General features: G+C 38.6%; 1 protein-coding gene and 1 long non-coding RNA gene across 3 annotated transcripts in view; both read left to right on the forward strand.

The window, feature by feature from the left end:
* The window catches only part of LOC141378996 (CUGBP Elav-like family member 5), a 253,784-nt gene that overhangs the window by 155,655 nt on the left and 88,349 nt on the right, over positions 1-9,780 (forward strand). The window lies entirely within an intron of this gene.
* Positions 4,101-8,171, forward strand: LOC141379033 (uncharacterized). The gene is made up of 3 exons (XR_012394957.1): positions 4,101-5,100; positions 5,865-7,777; positions 7,842-8,171. It is a non-coding gene; the product is annotated as an uncharacterized lncRNA (long non-coding RNA).

A 9,780-nucleotide genomic window follows, 5' to 3' on the forward strand; every position in this document is an offset into this window, starting at 1 on the left:
CCCGAGTCGGCAGCATCAAAACACAACATGCTGACCGCTGGACCACAACAGCTTTTTCTCAGTGTATTGACACATCTGACTTACATCACCATTAACCTGCAGGCTGCATCCTGCTCACAAGGCTGCGAGAAAATGCATAAAAAGAGCGGATCTGCGGCAAAATAATGACTAAAAAGAGTGAAGCTGTGGTCAAATAAATAAATAAATGAAAAAAGTGCGACTGCTGAGAGCAACAGAGTCTGGAGCTAGGGACACTGGCCCTCACGGCCAAAAAACGGAATAGCCCACAGGGAATTCTCCCGGTCCTCCTGATTAGCCACTCCGGGCCTGCATATCACCTTGCAGCTGGTTACGCAATGAAGCAAAGCAGGGCTGAGCCTGATGAGTACCTAGATGGGAGACCACATGGGAAAACTAGGTTCCTGTTGGAAGTGTTAGAAAGGGCAGCAGGGGGAGCTCAACCTGCAGTCTGTGTGAGTCCTAATGCCCCAGTAAAGTGAAAGGAATGCTATACTGTCAGTGCCATCTTTTGGAAGACATTAAGCTGAGGTCCCGACTCTCTGTGGTTTTTAAAAATTCGATGGCATTTCTTGTAAAGAGTAGCGTGTAACCCCAGTGTTCTGGCAAAATTCCCATCACGGCATCCCATTCATCCCCATCCATCGAATTGGCTTTATTGCTGTCTCTCGCTGTCTTTCACTATTGACCATTGTCCTGTGGCTGCCGTTGCATCATCCAAGTGGATGCCACACACTGGTGGTGGTGAGAAGAGACCCCTCTCATGATTGTGAAGCATTTGGGTGTGTATGGCCATACACAATAAATGAGCTATATAAATACACATTACTTACTCACTAAAACAACAAATGTAACTGGGGCCTAGGATTTTGCACAGTACTGCGTGTGTGTGTGTGTGTGTGTGTGTGCAGAAGATTACAGGTTTGTTTTGTCTTTTTCTTTCTCAGTCATTGTCTTCACACAAGCACACAGGAGCCGGTTTGATTTCTGGGTCAAGAGCAGGTTTACTCTTGTCTCAGTCGAGAACAACAGACTTAAAAAAGACTTTAAAGTCTGAAATCACGCTGCTCTGCGGATTTGTAGTGTTCACCTGCCGGACGGACCGTCCCGCTTCTGAGTGTCCCGCTCCTGCTGTCTCTTCAGATTAGGGTGAAAAGGGCAGCTCATGTATTCCTGCAGGAGCTCAGCGCTGCTGCGGATGCTGTTGTTTTGCAGTGCATGGTTTCTTCGTGACTGTAAGAGCTGAATATACACTGTAAAAAAATGCTGGGTTTTGCACAGTTTCTTTCATGTTGTCCCAACACGAATCCATTAAGTTAAATTAACTGTTTACACAATTGTAAGTGGATTGAACGTAAAACAATGCCCCCCCCCCCCTTTTAAATATAAACTGGAGAACTGTGTTGATTCAGCTAATTTTACATTTGTTTGTTAAGAATATGCACCCTCTAGTGGTGAATATTACACACAGTGTCTTTAATCAAAGAATAATACACATTACAAATGGCACTGGTTAAAGTTACTGCAGATTTTCAAATGTATTTTTGTTCATTTGGAGGAAAAATCATATATTTCATTTATATAATACACATTTATAAAGTACCAATAACTGCATTTATCAAAAATGTAATGAGAGATTGAGGTGTAATTATTGGAATTTATTTATTGAATGGTATAGCCCCTTGAGATGAATCATCTTGTTTTCAAGGGTGTCCCTAAATTATAATGTGAAGTAGTTTATTTGAATATGTTTTAACTTACTTTAATTTACTCATGTGACGCAAGATAGATTTTTTTTAAAGCATAATTTTAAAATATATATCGTTATTATAGTTACTACAAAATTAGTAGCCCTCCTGTGAAACTTTAATTGTATGTGAATTTGTATAATTTGTACATACATGTGTATATATATATATATATATATATATATATATATATATATATATATATATATATATATATATATATATATATATATATATATATATATACATACAGTCATTTAAGACCAAGCGGAATCCTTTGTCGGCTGTGGTGACTTTAGCTAATCAGTTTTGACCAATCTAAACTATTATTTTTCATGAGTCCAACATCCAAGCAGGCAAGAAAACTACGATAAACATACAATCTAATGAACATAAAGTCAACTTTAACCACTGATGTACTGTATTGTTGTTAAATAGCGAAAACATTTTACAAGTAACTTTTATACTTTTTTTAGAGTTTATACTTCAAACAAAAACTGACTAAAAAAGGTGTGAAGCACCAAAAAGCGGCACATATTAAAGTTAATTTTAATACTAATTAGGCTATGGTTGTTATACAAAAATTCTTCTTCTTCTTCTTCTTCTTCTTCTTCTTATTATTATTATTATTATTATTATTATTATTATTATTTTTATTTTTATTATTATCAATAATGTTCATTCATTCATTTTCCTTCGGCTTAGACCCTTTATGCATCAGGGGTCGCCACAACGAATCGAACCACCAACTTATCCAGCATGTGTTTAACACAACGCATGCCCTCCCAGCTGCAACCCAGTACTGGGAAACACCCATACACACTCATTTACACACATACACTATGGCCAATTTAGTTTATTCAGTTCTCCTATAGCACATGTTGTTGGACTGTGGGGGAAACCGGAGCACCCGGAGAAAGACACGCCAACACAGGGGGAACAAACTCCACACAGAAATGTCAACTGACCCATCTGGGACTCGAACCAGTGACCTTTTTTGCCACCTTGGCGCCTATAATAATAATAATAATAATAATAATAATAATAATAATAATAATAATTATTATTATTATTATTATTATTATTATTATTATTATTATTATTATTATTATTATTATTATCCCAGTACTGGGTTGCAGCTGGAAGGGCCTCCGCTGCGTAAAACATTTGCCTGAAGAGTTGGTGGTTCATTCCACTATGGCGACTTCTTATAAATAAAGGGACTAAGCTGAAGGAAAATTAATGATTATTATTACTAAATAAAAATGTATTATTATTATTATTATTATTATGTTTAAATTTTTGTCATTCAAATGGCCCGATTCTGATTGTGCTGGCCAGTTTTTTATTTGCCTAACAAATGCAAATAAGTTAAAGTTTGTGTTTTGTTTTTCATTTAATCTTTAAAAAATACCAATTTTCTTTCTAGTGACATGTAATCTAATGAATTAGTATTTATAAATAAGTATTTTTTTGTATTTCTTTATTCTAAATCTTGAAAGTGGTTATGATCAACATTCAACAAGCTAATCCAGCAACAATGGTGCTTAAAGTGTCACTAAAATGCAGCATTTAAACCTCATAAGGTCCACTTTTTTAGAAAAAAAGCACCCCTTTCACGATGTAATGTGTATTTATTTATTTATGGAAAACTACAGTAAAATAGTAATACTTTGAGATATTATTGTGATTTAAAATAAGCATTTTCTGTATGAATATATTTTTAAAATGTTATTTATTCCAGTTTTTCAAAGCATCATTGTGTGCCCTCATATTTGATCTTAATGCTTGATCTTTATGTTTAAGCATCAAGCAAAACTCATGTACTTGAAACTGAACACTTTGTAATGTTTACAAATATCTTTACTGTCGCATTAAAAGTCGAGCTTGTTAACCCATATTTCGGCCTGGTCTACATCGTCTCGTAGCATCTGATGTCACAGTCAGACATTTTCAGGAAAAGTGTCCGAGCTCTGCTGAATGTAATATTTTGCTGGAGTCTCTGTCCGCCGCTCTGTCATCATCAAACGCCGCTTGACAGACTCTAATGCCTCCTGATTTATTAATAAAGGCATTTATTTGATCTGCGGTGAGTTTTCTGTCAGTCTGAGGCAGGCAGAGATTACATACTGAGCAAAGCACTGTCCACATATACACTATATATATATATATATGTGTGTGTGTGTGTGTGTGTGTGTGTGTGTGTGTGTGTGTGTGCGGATCCTGTAGATATTATTTAAGTGCGCCGTAAGCGATATTTTTATGGAGGAGCATACAGAAAGTGTCCCACTCGCTGACAGGTATCAGTGAAATAAGTGTCCTGAGAGATGGTGAGATGTGTGTGTGTGTGTGTATGTGTGTGTGTGTGTGTGTGTGTGTGTGTGTGTGTCTCTGCCTCGGGCCTGCAGGATCCACAAAACACAGTTTAGCAATCACAAGACCCGCTGTCAGTCACTTTCAGCATTTTGTTTTTCCATCATCAGATTTGCTGAGAGTGTATTTTGGAGTCACGAGGCCTGCGTCTGAATCCAGGAGCAGAGATTACACCCATAATTCTATGAACAACTTTTTAAAATGTTTTTTTTTGTTGTTGTTATACTACAGGTGCCACGTTTACCAGCGATCTTACCTCCTTAGATCACTGAAATTCACGAACAGCTTACGGACTACAAATCCGCCATTTTATGGACTACATCTCCATACATGCACTCCGCTCACACGCACATGTTCCTCATCCTGACAGATTGCACACACACCCCCGGAGGATTGTTGAGGACTGATTACACACACTATTTAAGCACCACCAAGGCCAGAGCAAGCTGAACTGCCGCTCTAGACAAAAAAAGGACTATCACGCTGCCCTCAACCCGAAAGTCAAAGTGACCGGTTTATGAAGTGAGGAATGGGGGGGTGGGATGTCGCGGATGAAAGTGAGGACTGGGGGGCAGAGGGGTGATGTTGCGGATGCAAGTGTGGACCGGGGGGCGGGGGGCTTATTTCACGGATGAAAGTGAGGACCAGGGGGGATGTCGCAGGATGCCCGTTTGGATGTGCGTTTGCTACCCTCACTATTTTATATGGACGCGTTGGCCCTGAGCAGCACACACGCTCCAGTCGCAGAGTCTTGTTTACATTCTGTGACATTACAACGCATTTCCCGTGTCTTGTTTTTGCCGTTTGTATACCCTTATCCCTTTCTGCCTCCTGCCTTTGGACCTATCGCCTGTTACTTTGACCACGTTTCTTGATTGCCTTCATACATCTGTTTGCACATGTGTTGACCATTGCATGGCTGACATCCTCAATAAACCTGCATGTGGATCCAAACTCTGTTGTCAATAGCCCCTTTCACACATACAGACCTTTTGTATGTGTGAACAGAAAGCTTGTATGTGTGAACAGGTCCTTTTTGAAAATACCGGTAAATTTGTTCTGGCTATTTTCCGGAAAGAGAAGTTGTAAGATTACCGGCAATTTGCCGGAATGCTGCGCTGTGTGAATGCAGAAGTAAGATTTCCGTAATAAGCGCGTGCACGTCTAGAACGTGCTGACGTGAGACGTCTGCTTTAGCCAATCACAACAGTCAGACGCATTTACGTCCGCGCGGTTTGTGAGAATAAAAACCTTTGAATATTTTTCCAGACACATTTAGCTGCTAGAAGTTAGTCAGATCACGTTTATATGTTCTTCTTTATGCCAAATGTGTAAATAATCATCGATGACATGCTTATGATAAGCCGTTGTTTGTTTACCTTCAAGCTTTGCGTGTGCCTTTGAAACAGCCTGTGAGCGCCTGCACACGCACATATTATGAACATCTCGACATGCGAAAGTGATCCTGCGAAAGTTGTTCACAATATTGATCATCCACAGAGTTTGTAATTTAGTCAAATGTTTACAAATACAAGCGCAGCCGTTTAAAGCTCATTTGTGGTGAATGATGTCAGAATTTACCGGTATTTTAGAATGGATGTGTGAATGCTCTTTTCCGGAAAATTTCTGTAACGTCCTCGCCTGTGTGAACAGCGCTTTTTTAAATATACCGGTAAAGTCTTTCCGGAAATTTTCCAGATATTTACCGGTATCACTGTGTGAAAGGGGCTAATGTCACTCCTGTGGTTATAACAGGGCTGTTGGATGCTTGATTCGGATTGGCTGATGTGCATTCTAAAGCGTGTGTTATTTTCATATAAATGCACAGATAAAGTAGTTCGGCAGGTTTCAATCATATTGCAGGTCCATATCACTACGCTGAATGATTTTGGTTGTTTCACAGCTACTACAGTCAAAAGTAAAACGTCAAACCAAAACTGTAAGGAAACAGTTTAAGGGCAAACATCTGAAAAGTAGCTTTAGGTCCGGTCACCATAGGATAAGCAGAATAATTGGCTCCGAGCCATTGAATTATTCGAATATAATGCAAGTTGCCCTGCTGTGAAGTGGATGTAACTAGTCGAGTAGTCTTGTTTTATTTGCATTAAGAAGTGTTACGATTTAGGATATTCGCACTTTAAACTAACACATGCATGGTACATGTGATAACATACAGTTGAAGTCAGAATTATTAGCCCCAAAATCCCCCCCTACCTTTTGATTTTTTCATCTTTTTTTAAATATTTCCCAAATTATGCTTAACAGAGCAATGACATTTTCACAGTATGCCTGATAATGTTTTTTTCTTCTGGAAAAAATCTTATTTGTTTTATTTTGGCTAGAATAAAAGCAGATTTTAATTTTATAAACACCATTTTAGGGTCAAAATTATTCGATTGTCTACAGAATAAACTATCGGTATACAATAACTTGCCTAATTAACCTAACCTGCCTAATTAACCCAGTTAAGCTTTTAAATGTCACTTTAAGCTGTATAGAAGTGTCTTGAAAAAATATCCAGTCCAGTATTATTTACTGTCATAATGGAAAAGATAAAATAAATCAGTGATTAGAGATTATTAGTGTCACATTAAGCGTGATAAAAACAGAACAAAAACAGGAACAAAAAGGGTGTGGATCCAAATGCAGATTTAATATTAAATAGTGCGGTAACAGTGAACAAAATCCAAAGTGCAAAGTAACAAAATAACATACAAACAACAAAACAAGAAACTAAAACAGATTAAACACGAACTAGACTTAAGCAAGATACAAGAGCGAGATCAAGAACAACATACCAGAGCTGACAACAAACGACGCAGTCACAAACAGAGGTGGAATGGCTGAATATGTAGTCCAGGTAATCAACGGAGATTGGAGACAGCTGTGGTTGAAATCAGTGTAGATGACAGACCGGGTGTGTGCACGAAAGAATGTATGGAAATGTAGTCTTTTTGGGCGCTGTAGTTTCACTCAGTGTCCATTGAACTACAGCGCCCTCAGGTGGTCACTGACAGTCATGACAATTAGAGTTTAGAGATTAGAGTTATTAAAACTATTATGTTTACAAATGTGTTAAAAAAATCTCTCGTTTAAACAGAAATTGGAGAAAAAAATAAACGGGAGGACTAATAAATCAGGGGGGCTAATAATTCTGAATTCCAACAGTATATGTGTAACGACGGGAGTGACACAAACAACTGAAGTTCGGATCCACGTGCAGGTTTATTAGAATCGTCAGGCAAGCAAAGGTCAATTCAGGTGCAAAAAGATAAATGCAGAAAATCCAGAATCGTAGTCGAATAACAGGCAAGGAGGTCAGAAGGCAGGCGGCAAACAAGGACAAAAGGATAAGCTAGGCTAAGGATCAAAAACACGGCAAAGGCATACAAAGGAAAACGCGTTGTAATGTCACTATCAGTAAACAAGACTCAGCAACAGTGAGTGTTTCTGTGCTGTGCAGTAATCAGTCTAGAAGCAGCATCAGCTGTGGGAGTCTAATCAGCGGGGACTTGGAGTAGGTGTGTGTGGCATGACTGAATATGTAGTCCATTTAGAAGCAGATTTGTAGTCCTATGTGTGTGTGAGTGTTTACCAGCGACCTCTGGTGGTTTGATCGCTTGTGATCGTAACAATATGTAATGAAAAAAATAAATAAACAAAATAATAAAATAGACAAATACAGAATTTAATTTGGATTAGCCATTGTGCTCATTAAGCTTAACTTCTATGACACGTTCCACACTTAAGTCTGATCAAAATATGTTTCCCTTACAATCATGACACAATATTTAACCTTATTGAAAACACTGAATAATCTAAACATCCATATGTATGTAATAATATCAGTATTTTTAAGAGGAGCTGAAAAACTCACCTGTCTGTCGGACACCATCTCACAAAGTGAATGCGCACCTGAAACTACGTCAGCTGTCATCTTGCACCTACGCGATCATATTCACTTATAAATGCTTATATTATTTTTCATATGGATGTAAAGAGAACACCATCAAAACTTTGAGAGCTAAATAACGAAAAATATTTCAGTAAAAGTAAATTTATTAATTATTATTTGTATTGTCCATTTCCTTTATATCGTCTTTCAAAATAAAATACCCTCCAGATAACGAATATGAATCCATAATCTAGTGTAATACAATACACACGCAACACTAGCATAGACTAAACAACAAATTAATCATTCACAAAGGCGGTCTGACAGACAAGCAGATACATGTGAATAAGTATATAATTGTGAGTACATTCACTGATGCTCAAGGTAATTCGCAGTTCCCAGGTGAGCCTGCGTTATTAAGTGGTTGTTATCTGGAAATAACGTACCTGGAAATGTCGCGACTGACCAATCATAATCGATTATTCCAGACAGTCGTGTAATAAATTAGATATATTCTCACTAATAGTAATTCATATTGTATTGTTACAAAATATACCGTTCACTTCTTTAACTAATGCGAGAAACACTTCACGCACAAGTATCTACATTAACAATTGCGGTCGTGCAGTATTTATTATGCATGTTTAAGTAGAAACGTCTGTATACTGCACTTTCTCATTTCTATATGTGGTGGTATAGTGAAACACTGTTATGAATGTGTGTTATAAAGTCATCCTTCAGATGATGTCCACACACTGCTTCCTATTTTCACTCCAAACCCCAGCGGCTCATTTCAGCTCTGTGTGCGCGCGCGCGCGCGTGTGTGTGTGTGTGTGTGTGTGTGTGTGTGTGTGTGTGTGTGTGTGTGTGTGTGTGTGTGTGTGTGTGTGTGTGTGTGTGTGTGTGTGTGTGTGTGTGTGTGTGTGTGTGTGTCTTTTATTGGCGAACAGGTCTTTTAGCTGCGATGTTCCCTGCGGCACAGCAGCTCCGACTGCACACGTTTAGCTCATTCTTGCATCATCTCTGCTTTCTCCTCGTTCCTCCTTCATTTTCTCTTCCTCTCCTTTCTCTGATGTCTCACTGAACGCCAAACACTGGGTTTTTCTCCACACGTTCATGCCCAGACTTCTTAGAAATAAGGAAATAAATGCTGTTTATTTCAGTGATAGAAAAACCTCATCAAAGTAAATGTTGCTTCGGGTCATTGTAGTGTCCTTGAGAGCTTTTATTTTGATATTTGCCATTTTAACGTTGTGAATTTGTTGCATATAATTTTGATGACATTGGAAACATAGATTACATTGTTGATATTTATTTGTTCACATTTATATATAGATGGATGGATGAGTGGGTGGATGGATGGATGGATGGATGGATGGATGGATGGATGGATGGATGGATGGATGGATGGATGGATGGATAGGTAGGTAGGTAGGTTGATGGATGGATGGATGGATGGATGGATGGATGGATGGATAGGTAGGTAGGTAGGTTGATGGATGGATGGATGGATGGATGGATAGGTAGGTAGGTAGGTTGATGGATGGATGGATGGATGGATAGGTAAGTAGGTTGATGGATGGATGGATGGATGGATGGATGGATGGATGGATGGATGGATGGATGGATGGATGGATGGATGGATGGATGGATGGATGGATAGATGGATGGATGGATGGATGGATAGGTAGGTAGGTAGGTTTATGGATGGATGGATGAATGGATGAATGGATAGGTAGGTAGGTT

Source organism: Danio rerio, chromosome 2, assembly GCF_049306965.1.
Source record: "Danio rerio strain Tuebingen ecotype United States chromosome 2, GRCz12tu, whole genome shotgun sequence".
Lineage (NCBI taxonomy): Eukaryota > Metazoa > Chordata > Actinopteri > Cypriniformes > Danionidae > Danio > Danio rerio.